A 26,143-nucleotide genomic window follows, 5' to 3' on the forward strand; every position below is an offset into this window, starting at 1 on the left:
TATATACCCAGCAGAACTGAAAACAAGGACACAAACTGATATATGTACATCAATGTTCATAGCAGCATTGTTCACAATCGCCAAAAGTTGGAATCAACCCAAATGCCCATTAACAGATGAGTGGATCAATAAAATGTGGTATATACATACAATGGAATACTACTCGGCTTTAAGAACAAATACACTACAAACACACATGATAACATGGATTAATCTTGAGAACTTTATGTTGAGTGAAGCAACCCAGGCATTGAAGGACAAATACTACATGACCTCAATGATACGAAATAAGCAAGCTCCCTCAGAGAGCTAGAGACTGGAAGATAGGCTTACAGGAAATAGGGGACTGGAGGAAGGATGTGAGCCGACATCTGCAGGGGTGGAATCTATAGTGAGCTGGCGGTAAGTATGAGCACAAAGAAGAGATAAAATGGGGGCAAGGGGTTGCCTTTGGGTGGGGCTTTGCGGGTTTGAGGGGGGCTGGGGATGGGCGGATGGGTAATATTGCCCAAAAAACTGGGGGGAGGGAGGGGCAACATATGAACATAGGAGAGTGTCAGATGTTGGTTGAGAGTAAAATGCTGAGAAAACCATATCAAAATATAATTAAGAGGGTTATCTGTTTAGGATGCTCAGAGGGAATGGTCTGACACGGGACGGACTCCTGGGGAATGTCTGAATGCTCATTTTGCCAGGGTGGGTTGTACCATTGGGTAGAGACCCAAGAAGTGAGAGTTGGGGTGGACCCACATCCTGGGGAGGACTAATGCCATCAAATAGAGGGAACTGTATCTCTCGAGAGAAAGGGTGGTTCCCAGGGCATTACGGCAGTTGAGCAAGTCAGACCCTGAACACTGTTTGAAGTATCTCTAGTCGTGGCTCCTCAGGCAAAGGAGATTGACTGTCACTGTGGGCCCCAAGGGGAGGGGAAAATGGATGTTGAATGGATGGAACCAAGGTAAATGTGGGGGTAAGAGAGGAGATTCATGAGAGTACACAAGGATGGATATAAAACATGTAATATTACACCAAAAACATATAGGGTACGACAGACTAACAATATAAACCATAATGTAAAACATAGGATAACTAAAAATTTAGAAAACTGTATATCCTAAAGTATGGACCACAATGTAAGCACAGATGTCACCTTGTTTGAAAGCTATTGTCTCAGAGTCTGTACATCAGTTTAAGTAAATATGATATGAATAAGTTATAAGATTATCGCTGTGGAAGGGAAAAGGTTTTATGGTGGATGTCTGGGAGTACTGTATATTGTATATATGATTTACTGGGATCTAGGGTTGTTGTGAAGAGAAGCTCAATAATTAGGAAAAAAGAAAAGAAAAAGATAGGATGTAGAATTTTTCCAATTCAATACGTATTCTAGATCTAACCTTTAAACTCATCGCTATATTCCATTTTACTAGTAAGGAAACCTGACATTATATTGGGCTTCGCTTTTCAGGAAGTTTTGGATCACAGAGTGGTTCAACAATGGCGGCGGAGGAATACTGGTATGGGATGCTATTGACAGGCAATATATGGTTGACAGGGAGTTATACAGTGCATATATCCAGGGTGCATGGTAATGTTTGGATATACTCATAGTGGAAACAATTAAAAGAACAGCTGGGGGGGGTACTGGGTTCCTGGCCGGTGGTGCTCTGTCATGGCCCCTAGGGGAGCAGCAGCAGTCCCCCAGGTGCAACGGTAAGAAACAGGAAGGAATGAGGGTCCAACAGTGATACTAATGGCTGTGCTTGTGAGCCTATACACCTGAAATAAGAAGAAGGCCTAGAGCAGCACTATGCCTGGGAGTTTCCTCCTGACAGCCTTCATCTTACTCAAATGTGGCCAGTCTCGAAGCCAAACTCAGCATGTACATGCAGTGCAGTCTCCCCAGCGTGGGACATGACATCCGGGGATGAGCCTCCCTGGCACCGAGGGATCACTACCAAATACCAGCTGATGATGCAACTAGAAAATGACCTTGAATTAAAGGTTCAACACGGACCAGCAGAATATCCCTGTCTACATATAATAACAGGACTTTAAAATGCTGTTTGACCTAATGTAAGGGGGAAATGGAAAGGAGAAATGACTTTATATGGCTGTGAGTCTCTAAACAAGAGTCTGGAGGTTGTCAGAAGGATTGCCCTTATGCACACCTGAGCAGAGCCTCAGAGACAGATAAAGTAGATACAACCCCAGGTATTGGTTCTTTTGAGGGATAAAGAGACCCACGGGTTCTATGGTCATGGCAGATGGGGTTCACTGCCATGTCAGTTGGCCCTTCTTTGGAGCCGGTGTTTCTGCATGATGGAACTGGACTCAAATGAGATCTCTTTTCACAAGACTTTCATGCTACTTTACTGGAATTGTAGTTGGTGTTGGGGTTTAAGATATGTTTAGGGGATTTGAATCTTTGGACTAACAATATGATAGCCACACCCTGAACCTCAACAAACTTCAACTCCTACACTCTGATTTATTGGACTTACCCCACTCAGCTAACATGGAGTTGAAGAATGTCAACCACCACACCATGGAGCCTAGAGTGCCTAGAACTGAAAGCAGGAGGATTGCATCCAGTATCCTTGTGGAATCTAAGCCCCCACTTGACATAGATGTGCAATGGACACAACCAATCCAATGTCCACAGAGAAAATGTGGCATTGGTGTGGGAAAAGTGGCCATGGTGGCTGCTGGGTGCAGGGAATGGGAGGAAGAGATGAGATGGGGAGGCGTTTTCGGGACATGGAGTTGTCCTGGGTGGTGCTTCACGGACAATTACGGGACATTGTAGATACCCCCAGGGCCCACTGGATGGAACGTGGGAGAGTGTGGGCTATGATGTGGACCATTGACTACGGGGTGCAGTGATGTTCAGAGATGTACTTACCGAGTGCAATGGATGTGTCACGATGATGGGAGAAAGTGTTGCTGTGGGGGTGTGGGGGGTGGTGGCGGTGGGGTTAAATGGGACTTCATGTTTTTTTTAATGTAATATTTTTTAAAAAATGATTAAAAAATAATTAAAAGGGATTTTTAACCTTCCGTTAAGGCTGTATAAGTAAAATGCTCATATAAATACTTAAAGATTGTATAATATTTTTGGAAATTTAACGATGTCTTCTCCATAATATTAGATTAAAATGTAATGTCGATTAAAAAAAAGAAAATAATGTATAAAAGTATATAGCAAAAACATTAATCATCTCTGACCCTTGTAAGATCAATTCCATATTTTGTTACATCAAACAAAAAAAGTTTTAGTTTTTATTTTGAATCCCTTGTCCAGAAACACTTGAAAAGGAAGACAGACAGAAATTATTTATTTCTACCCTCCACATGATTGTAAAAAGAGTTAAATTAAAAAACTAAGAGCAGTGAAATGTTTACATCCAAAACGAACCTAAATATTTGGCAACATAGAACTATTACCATTTTCCAGAGTAGGATAAACAATAAAGGCTTTATAAGTGGTTTTGAATCCAGAAATATGATAGACATTTTGGTAATTTTGGCCACTGGAAAACAAAAGCTGTAGCATCAGTAAAGGGCTGAGATGTCTCACTTTCGTAAATTCAATTCAGAGTACCTAAAGGTAACTAAAGCTGACATCAAAATTGTTAAAAGATGGGCAAAAATTCACATTAAAAAAAAAACTCTCAAAGTTTCTATTTAGAGTAACAATAGGCAATATGATTCCAGAAGTTAAAAATTATTTCACAACCTAAGACTTCAGGGGCAAACAGCTTGGTTTCCAAAACGGATTCATCCCTCTTAAAATATAAGCCCTTAAAAACGTGTCTGTGTATATAGATATATATTTTAAAGGAATCAGATAATCTTAGAAGCAGCCTTAGTGTTTCCTTTGAAGTTGTCTTGAAATGACCATAGTATTATCTTCATGGAAAGGATTAGCCAGCTTCTTGGTCTAAGGCTAACACGGTGATCATTTGTCAGACTTGCTTGTCTAAGGCTAAAAAGGTATCAACAAGATGTAAACTGTAAGGGGAGAAAGAGAAGATGAGGGCTTTCTGGCAGTTGGTAGCTAAAATCCATAGGATTCTTAGAAAATGACACAATGGCAGCCTTTCTGGCCTGTTTCTTTTCATGTTGGTTCTGGCGAAGGAAGACATTCCTGCTCTTGAAATTTCCTTATAATCCGGACAAGTTCATGGAAAGCTTGATCTACATTTATTCTAATCTTTGCTGAGGCCTCCATGTGTGTTACCTTCAGCTACTGTGCTACCTGCTGTCCTTCTTCCTGGCTTACCTGCCTCTGATGATCTAGATCTGCTTTGTTACCAATTAAAATCATCGGAAATTCGTCATGGTCCTTTTCTCTGAGAATCTGTCTTTGAAATTTACAGATTCTTCAAAACTGCCTGTATCTGTGACTGAAAAGACCTCTCCAGTCCTCATATACTGTTCTTTCATTGCTCCAAACTCTTCTTGCCCTGCTGTATCCAGAATATCTAGCCGGGCTGCTCTGTCATCTATCACACACTGCGTTGTATAAGAATCTTCAATGGTTGGATCATAATCCGTCACAAAATAGGACTGGATGAACTAGATCATGAGTGTCAATTTGCCCCCTGCCGCCCCCGCCGACCAACACCAGCCGGTACCTCTCCTGGCCGGAGCCATCCCGCCAGCCAGTCGTGGCCATGGGGCGGCCACCGATTCCAGCCCGGCCTCGCCGAGCCGTCACACCTGCCCTAGGCCCGGCCCAGGGGACGTGTGCGGCCGGCGGGCTGCGGACCAGCAGCCAGGTGGGGATCACGGACTCCGGGAGCTGCTGGGAGGGCCGGGCTGTGCGTAAGCGCGGTGCCAGGGGCTGGCCGGTCCCGCCCAAGGTGCGGAGCAGCACGGTGTCCACCTGGGCCAGGGGCGGCAGCGGCTGGGGGAGCGCGCTCCTCCACGGGTCTCGGCGGTGCCCGCAGAACCAGCCTCCAGCACTGCTACAAATGACCGTCTCCCATTCACTTTCAACCTCGCTGAATCCCTGGGTCTAAGATGTCTTTCTTGTAGATAGCATATAGATGGATCATATTTCCTTATCCAATCTTCCAGTCTGAGTCTCTTGACAGGTGAGTTCCATCTATTGACATTCAGTGCTATTAGTGTCAAGGAATTACTTACATTAGACATATTTTCTTTGGATTTGGGTTTGTCTTATTTTTTTTTCTTTTTTCCTTTTTGTCTTTTTAGTTGTTTTTACACTCTCCTCCACCTCTGTCTCTCCTGTTTTTTTCTTTCCTCCTGCAGAACTCCCTTTAGTATTTATTAAAGGGCAGGATTCTTGTTGGCATACTCTCTTAGTCTCTGGTTATCTGTGAATATTTTGAACTCTTCATCATTTTTTGAATGCTAGCTTTGCTGGATAGAGTATTCTTGGTTGGAAACTTTTTTAAGTACTTTGACTATGTAATACCACTGCCTTCTTGCCTCCATTATTTCAAATGAAAAATCAGCATTTAATCTTATGGAGCCTCCTTTGTATGTGATGGTTCTCTTTTCTCTTGCTGCTTTTGGTATTTTCTTTTTGTCTGGAGCATTGGATAAGTTGACGTGCATATGTCTTGGGATAGGCCTGTTGGGATTTGTGTTATTTGGGGTGTGTTGTGCTTCCTGGATGTGGACATCTAGCTCCCTCAATATGTTTGTGAAATTTTCAGCCATTATTTTCTCCAACACCCCATCTATCCCCTTTCCCTTCTCTTCTCCTTCTGAGATTACTGTGATGCACATGTTTGTGCATTTTACATTGTCATTCAGGTCCCTAAGTCCCTGCTGGATTTAAAAAATCTTTTTATCGATCAATTCTAGTAAATGTTTGATTTCAGTTGTACTGTCTTCTACATCACTAATTCTTTCCTCTACCTCTTAAAATCTGCTGCTATTTGATGAGAGTGTATTTTTGATTTCTTGGATTGTTCTGTTCATCCCCATCTTATCTGCTATCTTTTTGGCTTGATTGCAATTTCTTCTGTATTCTTTCTGTTTTCTTCATATTCTTCATCTTTTCCTTCATTCATTAAATTGGTCCCTAATATATGTGGAAAGCTTTAATTACTTGTTCGATGTTCTGCTCCTCTTCCTGGTTTTTAAGTTGTTCATTGGATTGGGCCATATCTTCCTGATTATTGGTTTGGTTTGTAGTTTTTTGTTGCTGTCTGGTCATCATTTTATCTTGGTGATTTTATTCAGCTGATTAGCTTCTTTGTCTAGTCTTGGGGTTTAATTAGTTGTTTTTGTGTGCATGTTAAATCTTCTCTTTGTCACTTTGTTCTTCTTATTCCATTTCCTTGTTGGCTAAGTTCACTTGAAGGAAAATATTAGGGTAATAGAAAGCAAAAGGAGTAAGAAAAGAAAAAGGATAATAGTAGTATTGATAGTAAATGTTAACAGAAGAACCATGTGAGATCTAGTAGAATAGATATTAGACTCATGTAAGCTGTGTAGAGATGTAACCATAAGAAAAGGGGAGTATCCTTAATGAGACAGTAAACTGAATATGGGAGGCATAAAATATGAATTAAAAGACCAGTGTGCTCAGGATAGAGGGAAAGAGAAAAGAAAGACAATAATGTAAAGAGTGAATATAAGACAGAAAACAGAACAAAGGTCTTAGAAATAAGGAGTCAGAAAAACCAGGGGCTAAACAAAGAGAGGTGGAATGTAAGAGAAACAATAAATGATGTAGGACAGAAAGATGTAGAGGAAAGGGGATAGCATTGGTAGGTAAAATGAGTATACACAGAAAAGAGGATATCAATGATGAAGAAACACAGCAAATGTGAAGTGCTCCTTGCAGCACCTAATATAAAAAGTATAAAAAAGAAAAGAAAGAAAGAAAGAAAGGGGAAAAGGGGGTGGAAAGCAAGCAAGAAAAAGAAAAAGAAAAAAAAAGAAGAAATGGCTATGGGGGGATAAAGAGAAAGGAAAAACAAGAAAATAAACAAACAAACAAAAAAAACCAGACAATGTTTCAAGGAAGGAATCCTCTTTGTAGTTAAATAAAATGCTTAGGAGTCTGACCTTCCCCCTTTCTCCCTTTCTCCCCTCTCTCCCAGGGCAGCAGGAAAGCTGTATGAAGTGTCCAGTAGGAGATTCAAATGGGTCCTTGGTGAACCAAATCTCCAGAGAAAACAATGACTGTTAATTTTCAAAGAGAGAGCACCCACACCTCACCAGGAACCCCAAATATGCTATTGGAAGCTTTCAAAACACATTCTACAGTCCCTCTCCCTTAGGTGTGCTACAGGAGGGATAGTTGATTTTCTGACTCCACTTTCTCCCAGACCAAGTTTCCTATCCCAGGGCATTTAGGTATTGGGCTTTCTCAGCAGATTCACCTCTCCTGTCTTCCCAGGTTCTCCCCAAGCCAGTTGGTATGCCCCTACAAGCTCCAAAAAAAAGTGGGGTGGACCAGAAAACTGGATGCGCATTCATTTGGCCCCTCTGCACCTCCCATCAAAACCCTCTGATTCACGGAGTCAGTCCAAAACCAGAGGGCTAGGGTAATCCCATACCTCAGGGAGTGCAGGATTCAGGAGAAGGAAGTCTGGGATATTGCAGACTTGGGGTATGTGGGTCTGTGAAATGTGGGCTTAGGTGTCGTGGACCTGGGGACCATGCTTCTGGGAAACACGGGGCTTGGGAACACTGCCACACAACCGACAGTTCAGGGAATGATGTGACTGCCAACCCTAGGGGGAAGGGTCCTGCCTCCCCACAACTTCTGACCTCAGTGCTAGAAACCCACAATTCTACCTTTAGCAAGCACTACTTATGTCACAGTCTCTCCAAATCAATGTCCAAACGCCTTGTAAGCCCCTGAAGCAGCCCACTCCAGTAAGATTCCAACCCTATTCAGCCGGTCTTTTGCAAAAGTGATTATGAAGTACACTCGCTGAGACGCCATCTTGCCCCACCTCCCTGTAGAAATGTTTTGATGACATTCTTTCATGGTTTGTAACAATTCTTTAACAATGCAAAGTGTTATTGGTGAGGTAATGTGTGGGTCCCTGTATGATGATATGTTTGTTTGGTAAACTCACAATTTTTGTTATACAATTATTGTTTATGTATGTTCATTAATGAAAGATAAGCTTCAATATAAAAAAGTTTAAAAAATTTCCTTATATTCCAGATTAGTCAAATGTCATTATAGAAAATCCATTACAGAAACCTTCTTCTTATTGAACAGGGTGTCCCATTGACATGTATTGAGCAAATAATCCCAGTTATTGACCAGAAAAAAGCATAAAGTCCTAGGCCACAAGCAGAAACTGAAGTTTAATCCCAGAGTTATTTATCATTAAGATTTTAGGATTGTCAATTTTGCTTTGACAAATCATTGTGCAAAACTGCCAAAAAGTTATACCTAACAATAGCTCATTATTCATAGTCAATGGACCTGAAGCTACTCTTTGCATTTAAGGATGTTGGGAAAATGCCACAATTCAGCCAATAAAATAAATGTACTTACCTCAGGAGGTGGAGTATGAGATGGTGGAGCTGTCAAAGGTTAGGGAAGGTCAGATGTTCAACTCATTGCTTTGAGAGAGTTGAGCCTTTATGTCAAAGATTAGCGGGAGTGTTGTCTTCATGTCACTGTACTAAGGGGGTTAAGACTCTAATCCAAAGATTGGGTAAGGTGTGAAAATCACCCCCAACTCTCAGCTCTCAGAGGATGAGATCTGGAGTTTGGTCGACACCCAGATTCTTTTTTTTTTTTTTTATTAAAATTATTTATTTATTTTTAAAAATTACATTAAAAAATATGAGGTGCCAATCAACCCCACCGCCCCCACCCCCCACTCCCCCCACAGCAACACTCTCTCCCATCATCGTGACACATCCATTGCACCTGGTAAGTACATCTCTGAACATCACTGCACCCCATAGTCAATGGTCCACATCATAGCCCACACTCTCCCACGTTCCATCCAGTGGGCCCTGGGGGGATCTATAATGTCCCGTAATTGTCCATGAAGCACCACCCAGGACAACTCCACGTCCCAAAAACGCCTCCACATCTCATCTCTTCCTCCCATTCCCCAAACCCAGCAGCCACCATGGCTACCCTTCCCACACCCATTCCACATTTTCTCTGTGGACATTGGATTGGTTGTGTCCATTGCACATCTATGTCAAGTGGGGGCTTAGATTCCACATGGATACTGGATGCACTCCTCCTGCTTTCAGTTGTAGGCACTCTAGGCTCCATGGTGTGGTGGTTGACCTTCTTCAACTCCATGTTAGCTGAGTGGGGTAAGTCCAATAAATCAAAGTGTAGGAGCTGAAGTCTGTTGAGGCTCTGGGCCTGGGTGTCTTATTATCAGTCCAGAGATTCAAATCCCCTAAATATATCTTAAACCCCAGCACCAACTACAATTCCAATAAAGTAGCATGCAAGTCTTGTGAGAAGAGATCCCCTCTGAGTCCAATTCCATCATGCAGAAACACCAGGTCCAAAGAAGGGCCATCTGCCATGGCAGTGAACCCCATCTGCCATGACCATAGAACCCGTGGGTCTCTTTATCCCTCAAAAGAACCAATACCTGGGGTTGTATCTACTTTATCTGTCTCTTAAACTCTGCTCAGTTGTGCATAAGGGCATTCCTTCTGACAACCTCCAGACTCTTTTTTAGAGACTCATAGCCTTATAATCTCATTTCTCCTTTCCATTTCCCCCTTACATTAGGTCAAACAGCATTTTGAAGTCATGTTATTATATGTAGACAGGGATATTCTGCTGATCCATATTGAACCTTTAATTCAAGGTCATTTTCTAGTTGCATCTTCAGCTGGTATGTGGTAGTGATCCCTCGGTGCCAGGGAGGCTCATCCCCGGGTGTCATGTCCCATTCTGGGGGGAATGCACTGCATCTACATGCTGAGTTTGGCTGTGAGAGTGGCCACATTTGAGTAACATGAAGGCTGTCAGGAGGAAACTCCCAGGCACAGTGCTACTCTAGGCCTTGTTCTTATTGCAGGTGTATAGGCTCAAAAGCATAGCCATTAGTATCAGGAGCCCACTGTTGGGCCCTCCTTCCTTCCCGGTTCTTGCTGCTGCACCTGGGGGACTGCCGCTGCTCCCCCAGGGTCCACGACAGTGACTCCCCGGCCAGGGTCCCAGTACCCCCCCCAGCTGTTGTTTTTAATTGTTTCCACTATGAGTATATCTAGACATTACTATATGCCCTGGGCATATGCCCTGTATAACTCCCTGTCAGCCATATATATCCTGTCAATAACATCCTATATCAGTATTCCTCCGCTGCCATTGTTGAACCACTCTGTGATCCAAAACTTCCTGTAAAGTGAATCCCAACATAATGTCAGCTTCACAAGAGTCTTAGATCACCGAAATTCATATATACAATATACAGTACTTCCCCAGATCCACCATAAAACCTTTTCCCTTCCACAGTGATAATCTTTTAACTTATTCATATCATATTTCCTGAAACTGATGTACAGATTCAGAGACAATAGCTTTCAAACAAGGTGACATCTGTGCTTACTATGTGGTCCATACTTTAGATTGTACAGTTTTCTAAATTTTTTAGTTATCCTATGTTTTGCCTTATGGTTTACATTATTAGTCTGTCATCCCCTATATGTTTCTGGTGTAATATTACATGTTTTATATTCATCCTCGTGTACTCTCACAGAACTCCTTTCTTGCCCCCATATTCCATCCATTCCACATCCATTTTCCCCTCCCCTTGGGGCCCACAAAGCCAGCCAATCTCCATTTCCCAAGAAGCCATGTCCAGAGATGCTTGCAGCAGTATTCAGGACCTGACTTTCTCAACTGCCCTAATGCCCTGGGAGCCATCCTTTCTTAAGAGAGATACAGTTCTCTCTATTTGACGGCATTAGTCCTCCCCAGGATGTGGGTCCACCCCAACTCTCACTTCTTGGGTCTCTTCCCAATGGTACAACCCACCTTGGCAAAATGAGCCTTCAGCTATTCCCCCAAAGTCCGTCCTGCATCAGACCATACCCCCTGAGCATCCTAAACAGGTAACCCTCCTACTTATACTTTGATATGATTTTCTCAACATTTTGTTCTCAACGAACACCTGACACTCTTCCATGTTCGTATGTTGCCCCTCCCCCCAATTTTTGGACAATATTACCCCTCTTCCCATCCCCAGCCCCCCTCAAACCCACAAAGCCCCACCCGAAGGCAACCCCTTGCCTCCATTTTGTCCCTTCTTTGTGCTCATACTTACCGCCAGCTCATCACAGATTCCACCCCTGCAGACGTTAACTCACATCCTTCCTCCACTCCCCCCCGATTTCCTGTAAGCCTCTTTTCCAGACTCTAGCTCTCTGAGGCAGTTTGCTTATTTCATATCATTGAGGTCATGACGTATTTGTCCTTCAATGCCTGGGTTGCTTCACTCAACATAAGATTCTCAAGGTTCATCCATGTTATCACGTGTGATTGTAGTGTATTTGTTCTTACAGCCGAGTAGTATTCCATTGTGTGTATATACCACATTTTATTGATCCACTCGTCTGTTGATGGGCATTTGGATTGATTCCAACTTTTGGCGATTGTGAACAATGCTGCTATGAACATTGGTGTACATATATCAGTTTGTGTCCTTGTTTTCAGTTCTGCTGGGTATATACCCAGTAGTGGTATTGCTGGGTCATATGGCAAATCTATGGTTAGTTTTTTGAGAAACTGCCAAACTGTCCTCCAGAATGGTTGGATCCTTCTGCATTCCCACCAGCAGTGACACCCAGATTCTTGATACAGGTGAAACCAAGAAAATGGCCATTGAGAAAGCATGTGGAAAGGGTGGGTTCTCATAATGTCCCAAGGAGAAGAAACCATTGTCTTAATGACTCTCAGGCTTTGAAGTTGTGTGGAGGATGCCCTGCAGGTTTGCTGAACTGTTCTGGACCCATAACTCATGTTTCCTTCCCAATTTCTCCTTATTGTAATGTAAATGTTTATCCTTTGTCTGTCTATTTGCATATTGGAAGCAGATAAATTGTTTTGTAAGTTTCAGAGGTCTATAGCAGATGGAACTTTTCCCCATGACAAACTGTATTTCTTTAAATTGATTATGATATGGTTTAATATTTGTATTGTTACTGATTTAAGGTTTTCTTGAATATTGTAATGACTTTTTGGAATTCAGAGGGTGGAGTGTAGCAGTTTGATGTACTTATGAATTTAAAAAATAGACATTGGATTATCTTTGTAGACTGGTCTGCACCTGTGTGTGACTAAATTATGATTAGTGCTTTGATTGGGCCATATAAGTAGGGTGTTGAATCTCTGCCCTTGGTGGGTGAAAATTCACAGATAAAAGATATGACAAAAGAAAAGAATTGAAGATTTTGATGTTGGAGTTTTGATTTTGAGTTTGATGCTGGAGTCTTGAGCTGGAGCCCCAGGAAGTAAGCATACAGAGGAAAGAGAAGCAAACCCTGGCAAGAGAGGACCTGAGCCAGGAGAAGAAAACATAGGAATAGAGATGGCTCCTTATACATGGCAGAAACCCTGGAGAGAGAGACAGAGCCATTCACCTGATAGTCTACAGATGATCTTGTGGAGAGAGGCAAAGCCTAGAGAGCCTCATAGTCTACAGTCAGCTTTGTGGAGAAAAGAGAGGACCTGAACTCAGAGTGAAGCAAGACCTGGGAAGAGAGGAACCCAGGAAGTCTGTACCCTGGCAGATGTCAGCAGCCATCTTGCTCCAACACATGGAAATAGACTTTGGTGTGGGAAGTAACTTATGCTTTATGGTCTGGTATCTGTAAGCTTCTACCCCAAATAAATACCCTTTATAGAATCCAACCCATATCTGGTATTTTGCATCAGTACCCCTTTGGCTGACTAAAACAGCTGGTGATGGCAATAGCCAAAAAACTCCTTTGTTTGAAAATTATTCAAATGGAGACAGAGAAATCAAGAGGATGGGTATTTCTAGGTGGAAAGTTGTTTCCATTAATGGGTGTTACACAATATCCACTTGCCTTCCAGAATATTTTGTACCACTTTGTTCCTTAGTAGACCAAGACCTACACTTCTTTTCCCATTATTTGTTGGAGGAAGGGTTCCACTCCTGTGCTGGAGCTACCCTAATGGCTGCGCCTTGGTGAGAAGGGCCATAATAAAAGATGTGTTGCAGTAGTGAAAGTTGATCAAAATGTATGTAATGCAATAACTAGAAATCATCCACAAAGAAGTGATTTTTATGAATTGGATTTGAAAAAGACCTTGCCTAATACACAAGAAATACAGATGGCATTTGTGAAACTTAAGCAATGATATGTTCATGCGTCTTTTGAAGAAACTTAACAGAAATGGCTATTTTCATTGGAAGGTGGTTAAAATATGTAAGGGCATTCATTAAACATTCAGTAGAATCTGTGTACATGCGGGAGAGCAAACTTAGCTCTGCCATCCAACAAGAGGAGGAGAAAGAGATTTTAGTTCTCTTCATAGTTTCTCTTATTCAAACAATGATGGATCATTGTGTATTAGTCAGCCAAAGGGGTGCTGATGCAAAATACCAGAATTATGCTGGCTGTTATACAGGGTATTTATTTGGGGTAGGAGCTTACAAATATGAGGCCATAAAGCATAAGTTACTTCTCTCACCAGTCTATTTTCATATGTTGGTGCAAGATGGCTGCCAACATCTGTGATGGTTCAGGTTTCCTGGGTTCTTCCCTTTCTGGGGCTTGCTTCTCTTTCTTCTGTGTGCTTACTTCCTGGGGCTCCAGCTTAAGGCTTCAGCATGAAATTCCAACATCAAAAACCCTTAACTCTGTCCTTTGCCATAACTTTTATCTCTGAGTCCCCACCCACCCAAAGGTAGGGATTCAATGCCCTACTGGCACAAGAGGTTTTCATAATTACTTAATCAAGTAATCCTATGAATCCAATATAATCTAATATGCCCAGAAGAAAAGATCAGTTTACAAACATAATCCAGTATTTTTTGGAATACAATCAATAATATCAAACTGCTACACCTTGTATCAGGACAATTTCTGTATTTCAGTGTCTGATACAGAAGAAGTGGCTCATGGCCAGCTACCAGTCCCTGGACATATGCAACCATTTAAAGCAATCAGAAAAAGAGTCTCCCTTATTTTTGCTTTTCTTGGATGCCACATAGCAACTCTTAGAACAATATTCAGTTGTGTTTGAGTTCTCTGTAACTTCCTTACTGGTCCAGTAGAACAGTACCTGAATCTCACTATTAGGCACATTGTTCTTTAACTGTCTTCACCAGTAGGTGAAGCAAACCACAGAATTTGCTATAAGTGACAATATCCAATTGGGTGATGAAAAGGGCTTAAAATTCATGTTGGTTTAGGACTAGTCTCTTCAGTTTACAGCAAAGGATCATATCCTTTACAATAATGCCCTATACATTGGGAAGAGTGTGCCTTATATACAGAACTGCTCTGTGAAATCTTTTAAATGGACATAGAAAAACTACAGCTTCATAATTAGAATACTGCTGCCCTCCGTTAAGAATGGGCCCATCAATGACCAAGGACATCTTCCAAGGAGAAACTCCTTAATATTAAAATTGAAGCTAGTGAAACAGATGTGCCTCAAGCAGTTGGGAGCCTACCTACCACATGGAAGTTCACTGGTTTGGTTTTTGGTAACTTTTATAGAAGACAAGCAAGACAGCAAGCTGACACATTGGGCTGGCATGGTAAACTGATGCAATGAGATGACACAATGAGATGATGCAATAAAGGGACACAATGAGGAAATACAATGACAGACATAACAGGCAGGAAGCAGAATTGGCTCAAGCAATTGGGTGCCTCCCTCCCACATGGAATTTCCCAAGTTTGGTTTCTCATGACTCATGAAAATAAAATGAGCACACAACAAACAGATACAGAGAGCAGACAGCAAGGAGAAATAATGAAGGATGAGAAATAAATAAATAAAATAAATCTTTAAAAAACTGAAGCCAGAATTGTGGGAAAATGGCATTGGAATAGGCAGGCAGGGCTCAATTTTCACAAAAACAATGGAGAGAGAGGCAAAAGGTGTTCAAGTTACATGCTTTGGGTGTCAGCAGATCAGGAGAGTGATTCACAACTGTCCAGAGGGTGTCTAGAGGGTGTCTAGAGGGTGAAGGACAGAGAGAACAAGAACTCGAAATAATAAATATGAGTTACCGAAAACCCACAGCTTCTGGAAAGGACTCCACTCCCACACCCCCAAGGTATTTAACTGACTAACCTGGTCCACCGCTGCTGACTGAGAGGAGAACAAACATATTCCCTGTCCCTGTTATAAGGAAAAAGAGAAGGTGGTTTGGGTCTTTTTCTTCAGTGAATTCAGTCAGCAGAGCCTGCTTTCAAACTTAGCTATGTTCAGACCAAAACACAAGGAAACAGAGATTGAAAGAAATATACTGACAGTCACCATCTACAGGCAGGTATGGAAATTGCATTTGGATACTCTGTACCCTAACTGCTGGGGAAAAAATCTGCACTGTGATTTTGATAGCTTAAGTTGGGCAATTTTAAAGACATAGAATAAGTAGAATGAAATATGAAAGAAGAGCTTTGGGGAAGAAAAAAAATAACAATAGGCAAGAGAGAAACTGACCATCAGAGTAAATTCACCAAGATATTAAAATGCCTAGATATTGCTAAAAAATTACAGCCATATTATTAAACAGGAAGAAATAGCCTAGCCAAAGGTACAAAAAATATCCTGAAGATATACAGGATATAAGAAAATTAATTGATGAAAATCACACAACTCTCTTAAATCAACTCAAAGAATTGAAAAAAAATTACTAAAGTGATAAAAGATATATAGAAGACACTGGGTGAGTATAAAGAACAATTCCAAAATCTGCAAAGAAAGTTAACAGGATTTATGGGAGTGGAAGTTATGATGATTGGGATTAAAAACAAATGTGGCATCGAGGTGGAGAAAATGGCAGCTGGGGGTGGGGAGTGGAAAGAAGAGATGTGATGTGGGGGCATTTTCAGGACTTGGAGTTGTCCTGGGTGGTACTGCAGGGACAGTTTCTGGACATTGTGTGTCCTCCCATGGCTCACTGGGTGGACTGGGGGAGAGTGTAAACTTAAATGTGAACCATTGACCATGTGGTGCAGCAATGCTCAGAGATGTGTTCACCAAGTGCAGTGAGTGTCCCATGATGTTGGAGGAGGTTGTTGTTGTTGGAGGAGTGGGTTGAGGGTGGTGGGGGGTATATGGGGACCTCATATTTTTTTAATGTAATATTAAAAATTAAATAAATAAAGACAAAAAGACAAACAAAGAAAAAATACATTAGAGGCACATAAGAACAGATTTGAATTGCTTAAAGACAGAATTAGTGATTTCAAAGATAGAATATCTGAACTGGAAAGAAGAGAATGGAAAAAATGGAACATGACAACATGAAAAACAAACATTCACATTATTGGGTTTCCAGAAGGAGAAGAGAATGAAAAAGGTGCAAGAATATCTGACGAGATAATGACCAAAAATTCCCCATCCCATATGAAAGACATAAACGTCAATATTGAAGAAGGAAAACATATCCCAAACAAAATAAATCCAAATAAACTTGCCATGAGACACCTACGATTTGGAATGATAAATATGAGAGATAAAGAGAAGATTCAGAAACCAGCAAGAAAAAAGCAAAGCACCACATAAAAGGGAACCTCAATAAGATCTTCTCATCAGAAAGCATGGAGGAGAGAAGAAAATGGTGTGCTAAAAGAGAAGGTACTAAAAGAGAAAGAACTGCCAGCCAAGAATTCTGTATTCAAGAAAACTGTTCTTAAAAAATGAGGGTGAGTTCAAGTCTTCACAGACAAAAACTGATAGACTATGTTACAAAAGGACCAGAATTTCAAGGGCTGCAAAAGGGAGTCTTGCAGACCAAAAGGAAAAAGAGTCAAGAGACTTCAAGATCATTAGGAAGAGTAAATTAAACTGTGAAAAGATAGACAATAGTATGATATGATAACAGAAAGCCAAAGGACCAAAAAGATGAAGCAAGTAATACTTTTACATTAATAATATTGAATATTAATGTCTTGAACTTGCCAATCAACAGACATAGACTGATAGAATGGATAAAAAATATGAACAATATATATGTTGTCTATAAGAAACTCACCTCAGACATAAGGTCAAAAGTGGAAATAAAGTGAAATGCTGGAAAAAGATATTCCATGCAAATAGTAACCAAAAAAAAAAAAAACTGGAGTAGTAATACTAATATTGGTCAAAATAGATTTTAAATGAAAAACTGTTTTAAGGGGTGAATAAGGTTATTATATATTAATAAAAAGAGCAAACACCAAGAAAAAAGAACTATACTGAATATTTATATATCCAACCCAAGTGTCACAAGTTATATGAGGCACAGACTGGCAGAACTGAAGGGAGAAAGAGATGTCTCTATAATAATAGAGAGTTAAATACACCACTCTCAGAATTGTATAGAACTTCTGGAAAGAAGATAAATTAAAAACAGAGCACTTGAATAATATGATAAATGAACTACACCTAGCAGGCATCTATAGAACATTGTGCCCCAAAACTGCAGGATATATTTTTGTTTCAAGCACTCATGTTCACTCTCCAAGATAGACCATATGTTGGGTTCTAAGACAACTCTGAATAAATTTTAAAAGTTTGAAATTAAGCGTAAACTTTCTCTGATCATAGCAGAATGAAGATGAATATTGATAATGGATGGAAAAGTGGAAAATTCACAAATATATGGAGACTAAATGACAAACTCTTAAATAATCAGTGGATCAAAGAATAAATTGCAAGAGAATTCAGCAAATGTCTTCAGATGAATGAAAGTGAGGACACAACATATCAAAAGCTATGGGACACTGCAAAGGCCTTGCTGAGATGGAAATATATAGCCCTCAATGCTTACATTTAAAAAGAAGAAAGAGCTAAAATTAAAGATCTAACTGCTCCCTAGAGGAACTAGAAAAAGAATAGCAAACTAATACCAAATCAAGCTGAAGGAAAGAAATATAAAGTTCAGAACAAAAATAAATGGAATTGAGGAAAATAGAGATAATCAATTAAAACAAAAGTTGGTTCTTTGAGAAGATCGACAAAATTGACAAATGCTTAGCTAGACTGCCAAAAAAAAGAGGACTCAAATTTTAAAAATCACTAGTGAGAGGGAGGACATTTCCACTAACTTCACAGAATTAAGAGCAGTCACATGAGGATTCTATGAATACCTTTATGCCAAAAGACTAGACAATATAGATGAGATGGACAAAGTCCTAGACATATGAGCCACCTACATTGACCCTAGAAAACACAGAAGATCACAGCAAACCAGTCACAAGTGAGGAGATTGAAACAGTCATCAAAAACCTCCCAAAGTTTAAAAGCCTGGGTCCAGATGACTTAACAGTGAAATCTACATATTATTCAAATATGATCTGATATCAGTCTTGCTCAATCTTTTCCAAAAAATTGAAAAATGAAGAACACTATCAAATTCATTCTATGAAACCAACATCTCCCTAATACCAAGATCAGATAAAGATACAATGAAAAACAAAAATTACAGACAAATATCTCTAATGAATATAGATGAAAAATCCTCAACAAAATACTTGCAAACCAAAGCCACATTAAAAGAATTACACACCATGATCATGTGGATTTTATCCCACATATGCAAGGGTGGTTCAACAACAACAAAATAATTAGTATAATAAAACAAATTAAGAATTACAGAATAAAAATCACATGATCACCTCAATTGATGCAGTAAAGTAATTGGACAAAATGCAGCACCCTTTCTTGATAAAAACTTTCCAAAAGTTAGGAATAGAAGGAAGCTTTCTCTATATAGTAAAGTGTATATATGAAAAACCTACAGTTAGCATTGTAGTCAATGGTGAAAGACTGAAACTTTTCCCACCAAGACAAGGATGCCCACTGTGATCATTATTTTTCAATATTGTGCTAGGATTACTAGCTAGAGCAATTAGGCAACATATAGAAATAAAAGGCACCCAAATAGGAAAGAAGTAATAATTTTACAATTTACAGATGGTATGATCCCATATCTAGAAAATTCTGAAACATCCAAAATGACGTTAATAGAATTAATACACAAGTTCAGCAAAGTGGCAGGATGCAAGATTAATATACAAAAACCAATGGCATTTCTGTATACTACTGATGTGCAATCTGTAGAGGAAATCAGGGTAAAAATCTATTTATAATAGTGACTAAAACAATAAAATATTTAGGAATAAACAGAACCAAGGACATATGGGACCTGTATTCAGAAAACTACAAAACATTGCTAAAAGACAGCAAGGAAGACTTAAATAAATGAAGAACATTCAATATTAATGGATTTGAAGACCATTAAGATGTCAATTCTACCCTAACTGATTTTCAGATTCAATGCAAACCCAATAAAATTCCAAGAGCCTTTTAGCAGAAATAAAAAAGCCAATTATCAAATTTATTAGGAAGGTAAGGATCCCCAAATAGTCAAAATTATCTTTAAAAAGAAGCATGAAGTTGGAGATCTCTCATTTCCTGACTTGAAAGCATTTTACTTAGGTAAAGTAGTAAAAATAGAATGGTGCTGGCATAAAGAGATATATTGACCAATAGAACCAAATTTAGACCCTCATGTCTAAAGTCAAGTGATTTTTGACAAGGTTATTATAGCAGTTTGATATTATTGGTGAATTCCAAAAAGACATATTGGATTATGTTTGTAAACTTTTCCTCTGGACATATGAGATTATGTTGGATTATTTAATCAAGCAAATTTCTTGCATCAGTAGGGTGTTGAGTTCCCACCCTTTGGTGTGTGTGTGAGTACTCAGAGATAAAAGAACGGCAAAAGGCAGAGCTGGGGGGTTCTTACTGTTAGGGCTTTTAATGTTGGAATTTTGATGTTGGAGTTTGATGGTAAAGCCATAGCCCCAGGGAGAGAGACAGAGCCATTCGCCTGATAGTCTATAGCTGACCTTATGGATAGAGGCAAACCCTAGAGGGCTTCATAGTCTACAACTTATCTTGTGGAGAAAACAGGGGAGATGAGCCCAGAGGAACCCAGGAAGCCTCAACCCTCACAGATATCAGTGGCCATCTTACTCCAACATGGAAAATAGACTTTGGTGAGAGAAATAACTTATACTTTATGGCCTGGAATCTGTAAGTTCCTTTCCCAAATAAATACCCTTTATAAAAACCAACTGATTTCTGGTGTTTTACATCAGCACCCCTTTGGATGACTAATACAGATGTTAAGTCCACCAGCCTGGGCCAGATCAGTCTCTTTGAGAAATGACCCTGGCAGAACTGGATATCTATATCCAAAAGGAAGAAAGACAATCCCTATCTCACACCTTAGACAAAAAATTAACTCAAAATGGATCAAGGAACTAAATACAAAAAGTGACAACCATAGAGGATAATGTAGGAAAACATCTTCAAGATATTGTGGTACGTGGTAGCTTTTTAAAACTTACAATCAAAATGTGAGCAAAAAAAAAATAGATTAATGGGACATCCTCAAATTAAATACTTTTGCAACACCAAAAGGTCTTTGTCAAAAGCATATAAAAGCAGCTGTCTCAATGGGAGAAAGTATTGGCAATCACATATCTATTAAGTGTTAGTAATCATGGTGTATAAAGAGATCATACAACTAAACAACAAAAAGGACAGACTACCCAATTAAAAAGTGGGCGAAGGACTTGAAAAGGCAACTGTACAAAGAAGAAATAGAACTGCAAACAAACACATGAAAAAATATTCAACATCACTAGCAATTAGGGAAATGCAAATCAAAACTACAATGAGATATTTCTCACTTATTAAAAAGTCAGTAAACTGTAATTGTTGGAAAGGATTTGGAAAGATAGGAAGGCTTATTCACTTTGGTGGGAATGTAGAATATACTGCCACTGTGGGCGACTGGCTGTTCCTGATGAAGTTAAATGTAAACTTTCCATGTGACCAGACAATACCATTGCTAGGTATATACCTAGAAAAAAATGAGAGCAGTGCCATGAATAGAAATCTGCACAGTGATGTTTGTAGCAGCATTATTCATGATTGTCAAAATTTGGAAACAACCCAGGTGTCCATAAACTGAAGAATGGATAAACAAATTGTCATGTATACACAGGATAGATTATTATGCAGTGGTAAGAATAAATGAAATTATAAAGCATATGACAACATACGCTGGAGGACATTATGTTGAGTGAAGCAATCCATACACAAAATGACAAAGACTATACAATTGTGCTAATATGAATAAATGTATTATGTAAAATCATGGGATTAATAATTAGAATATAGGTCACCACAAAATAGAATGATGGTGTGGAATGGAAAGAATGGAAAGATGGGGGTTAATCTGTGCAATATTGGTTAAAATGTTCTTTGCAAATCTTTGAAAATGAATGGAAATGGTGAGATCATATCATGCTGTTCATGACTAGCAGAGTTATTATATGGGTATGACAGTGGTTGAAAGGGAAAGCCTAAGAACTTTTTATAGTACTAGAAAGAAACCTACAAAATGTAACAAGGGACTGTATAATATACTGAAACCTCATGAAAATATGAATATGGATGATATTGCATATATGACTTTTTACAAAATATAAACACAAATAAGCTAGAGAGAAGGAAATGGAATAGTATCTATGTACAGTAGGAAAGTATAGAAAGATTGAGAGGTGATGAGATTTGTTTGGTTGGTGTTTTTAGTATTATTGTTATTACTGCAATAACGAAAATGCCTTAAAACTGATTGAATTGATGAAGGCACAACTATGAGATATTGAATACCACTATTTACACTTTGATTTATTCTTTATTAATGTATATGAATAAAATTGATTTGTTTAAAAAAGTGAAACACATATAAACACACAAAAACTCTTCTCTTCAGTACTCAGATTCTTAAGAAGTATCATTCAAATTGTTTTTCTCAGTTGTGTAAAGTAAAAAGGATGAAATTTTCTTTGCTTCATAAAGAGGAAATGGGAAGGTGCCTCCCATTCTCCCTCCTTAGATTATCTCTTGTAAACATAATAAACCCAATAGGAATACTGAACTTTTGATGTTACACTACAGTGTCTTTGTGTTAGTCAGCTAAAGGGGTGCTGATACCAGAACTTGGTTGGTATTTATAAGGGTATTTATTTGGAGTAGGAGTTTATAGATACCAGGCCATAAAGCATAAGTTACTTCCCTCACCAAAGTCTATTTTCACATGTTGGAGCAAGATGGCTACTAACATCTGTGAGGGTTTAGGCTTCCTGGGTTCCTTTGGGCTCAGCTCCTGTTTTCTCCACAAGGACAGCTGTAGACTATGAGGCTTTCTAGGCTTTGCCTCTCTCCATAAGGTCAGCTGTGGACTATCAGGCAAACAGCTATGTCTCTTTCCCAGGGCCTCCAGCTTAAGACTTCAGCATCAAACTCCAACATCAAACTCCAATATTAAGAACCCTCAGCTCTGTTCTTTGCCATGACTTTTATCTGTGAGTTCCCACCAAGGGGTGGACGCAACACCCTAATCATAAACTCAGTCATATCCAGGTACAGCTCAGATTACAAGCATAATCCAATATTTCTTTTTGGAATTCATCAGTAATATTAAACTGCTACAGTCTCATTCCACCTAACCCTTGGAACTGTAAAGACATACTTCCAATATTAATTTTGGCATCACTCACTGAGGGTCTTAGTTTACCAGGGCTTCAATAACAAATGTATACTGGTGGGTTTAAACAACAGGAATTTTTCTTTGTGATCTATTAACTTTAATTTAAAAAGTGTAAAAGAAATAAACAACAGGATTTACTGTCTCATGACTTTGACTGCTAGTAACCCACCACCGAGGGTTTCCACTTGCCATGCTTACTCCCAGGATCTGTAGTGTTCTGGCACTGGTTTGCCAGCAATCCTTGGGGTTCTTTGGCTTGTAGATACATCTTTGCTTCATCACATGGAATTCTCTCTCCTTATCTGGCTTCTCTTATTTCCAGATTTTGCTTATAAGGACTTCAGTTTTACTGGATTAAGGCCCAACCTCATTCAGTTTGGCCTCGCCTTAACTAATACCATATTCAAATATCCTATTTACAAGTGGGCTCACAACCACAGTACCTGGTGTTAGGACTTAAACATCTATTTTGTCAGGGTCTAGATTCAATTCCCAGCACTCAGTATGCAGGGAACAATCACAAAGTGCAATAATTTATCTCTCAAGGAGAAAAAAGAAGGTTTCATTGTTCTTTCATCTGCTTTACTCTGTAAATTTGTATGAAGTTCTGTCCAGATATAATAATCACTGGCATTCATGTGGAATCTAAGTCCCCTCTTGATGTAGATGTGGAGTGGACACAACCATTCCAAGGTCCACAGGTTGGAGGAATAGAGTATGGATTAGAGTGGACTTAACTGATATTCGATTCATGAACTATTGTGATTAGTAATCAAAGAGAATGTGGCATTGGTGTGGAGAAAGTGGCCATGGTGGCTCCTGGGGGTAGGGAGTGGGAGGAAGAGATGATGTGGGGGCACTTTTGGGACTTGGAGTTGTCCTGGGTGGTGCTGCAGGGACAGTTACCGGACATTGTATGTCCTCCCATGGCCCACTGGGTGGACTGTGGGAGAGTGTGGGCTATGATGTGACCCATTGACCATGAGGTGCAGCAGTGCTCAGAGATGTATTCACCAAGTGCAATGAATGTCTCATGATGATGGAGGAGGTTGTTGTTATGGGGGGAGGAGTGGAGTAAAGGGGGTAGGGTGTATGGGGACCTCATATTTTTTAATGTAACATTAAAAAAAATAAATAAAGTGAAGGGAAAAAAATAAATTAAAAAATACTTCAGGCAAAAAAAAAATAATCACTGGCATGATACTTTACATGCATATAAACTCGATCATTCTTAACCAGTAATAAATTGTTTTCTTTCTCTCTTTGATATTGCTGTTTTTTTTAAAGCAAGATTGTTTTATTTCCCCAGTATTTGATAAGAGTTAAGAGTGCAGTGTCTTCAAATCAAACATCACATGTATGAGTGACTTATGGAATCAGTATATCAGATTCAGTAAACATTATTTCAAATCATTCTTTTTTTTAAAGATTTATTTATTTATTTCTCTCCCCTCCCCACCCACCCTGGTTGTCTGTTCTCTGTGTCTATTTGCTGCATCTTCTTTGTCCGCTTCTGTTGTTGTCAGTGCATGGGAATCTGTGTTTCTTTTTGTTGCATCATCTTGTTGTGTCAGCTCTCCACGTGTGCGGCACCATTCCTGGGCAGGTTGCACTTTCTTTCGCACTGGGTAGCTCTCCTTACGGGCGCACACCTTGCGCATGGGGCTTCCTTACGTGGGGGACACCCCTGCATGGCAGGGCACTCCTTGCGCGCATCAGCACTGCACGTGGGCCGGCTCCACATGGGTCAAGGAGGCCCGGGATTTGAACCACAGACCTCCCACATGGTAGACAGACGCCGTAACCACTGGGCCAAGTCTGCCGCCTCAAATCATTCTTATATAAATGTAATCAATTTACTTTATAGTGCTTACTTTTTTTTCTAATAGTAATAAATCATTTTAATTTATTTTAAAAAACTGAAGCTAGACCCCTTTCAGCACATGGACAACCAGGATGGAAGCTTGGAGCAGTATTTTAGGGAATAGTGTTCTAAGCTATTCTACCTGCATGGTATTCTTCTGCCATGGCTCTCTGGAGCACATGTAAAAATGGAAATGTTGTTTCTGTTTTGTTCCCAAGGTGCTGATCAAAGATGACAGTGTAATTACTGCCCTTCACAGGCCCCCCCTCCTAGAGAGGAAGTTGACCTGCTCAGCAGGGCACTGTGGCTGCACAGGAGAGGCCCTTTTCAAGCCTGCTGAGCAGAGTTAGAGCAGAGCAGGATGTGCTTCCAAAGGCAGCAGCCCTCAGGAATCCTCAGGGACAAATGAATACTCATCTTTATTTCTATTTTCTCCTGGAGGGAATCTATGCAAATGAAGCATTCTAGAAGTGCAGTTAGCAAAATTTTAAGTGGGGCCAAAATATGGTTATCTATTGAGACACTAGTAAATGAGGACTAAATGTGGTATGTCCTGAATATTTGGAGAGAAGCTGAAATTTTGCTAACAGATATTTGAAGTTCTAATAATTTTACATGTTAGAATAATAGTTGAAATGTGCACTATTGAAGAACTTGTTGAGTGATACTTTCTTCACAATTTTTTAAATGTGAAGGAAAAATGCATAAATTTTGGTTTTAATGTCTTTCTGTCCCTATAGGTCTAATTAATTTGCAAGCAGACATCCTCCTATTATAACTGTGGTGGAGATAACCAAATTTTGTTGCTGCATTTATTTTGTCTGCATCCATTTTTCCTACCACCTACGAACAGTTACTCAATCCTTGCTCAGATCAGCAACCCAAAGAATCAGACAGCAGGAAAATAACAAGTCAGTGTTTAATATTTTTCCAGAAGCAACTGCTAACCCTACCAAAGTCTAGTAGGTTTTCTTATTTTTCTGGTTACTTTCTGTTTTCTGTAATGGGATTCAATTGGTGCAGGTTCGCTGTTCCAGGGTGGTGCTTTATTATTTTAGATTACCTTGTTTGGGACTTTATATCACTGCTTAATATCATGAGTTTGTTTTTACTATGTAGGTTTAATTTTAAAATTATTTGCACTATTAACTTTAAAGCATTTGTTGTAGATGATATCAGTAAAGTTATAAGTATTTTTGATGTTGATATAAGAATGAGTGACATTTCAGTTTTCAAAAATACGGTATTAAATCCCCACTTCATATTGGAAAAAGGCTTTGCACAGGAGGGTCCATACCAATAGCTGGGGACCCCCAAAGCCATATTTCTGTTCTTCTGAAAGTCACTGAAGACACAGAGGGCCTATGGGTGTGATTCTAGAGAGTCCTGGGGGCCAATTCTCTGACTGAGAGTGCTGGCTGCACTGTGGTGACCCTCTCTGCAAATACAGGATCTGCTGGGAGTCATTTGGGCTGGGTGAAGAATATGTCAATATTTACATTTTAGTAAACTACCT

General features: G+C 39.7%; 2 pseudogenes; one reads left to right on the plus strand and one right to left on the minus strand.

Moving 5' to 3' along the window:
* Positions 1 to 4,078: 4,078 nt before the first annotated feature.
* LOC101415503 (ras-related protein R-Ras2 pseudogene) lies at positions 4,079 to 4,681 on the minus strand (annotated as a pseudogene).
* Positions 4,682 to 11,745: 7,064 nt separating this feature from the next.
* Positions 11,746 to 25,168, plus strand: LOC101417235 (myotubularin-related protein 10-like; annotated as a pseudogene).
* The last annotated feature ends 975 nt before the right edge of the window (positions 25,169 to 26,143 follow it).

The sequence above is a fragment of the Dasypus novemcinctus genome, chromosome 14, assembly GCF_030445035.2.
Source record: "Dasypus novemcinctus isolate mDasNov1 chromosome 14, mDasNov1.1.hap2, whole genome shotgun sequence".
Classification (NCBI taxonomy): domain Eukaryota; kingdom Metazoa; phylum Chordata; class Mammalia; order Cingulata; family Dasypodidae; genus Dasypus; species Dasypus novemcinctus.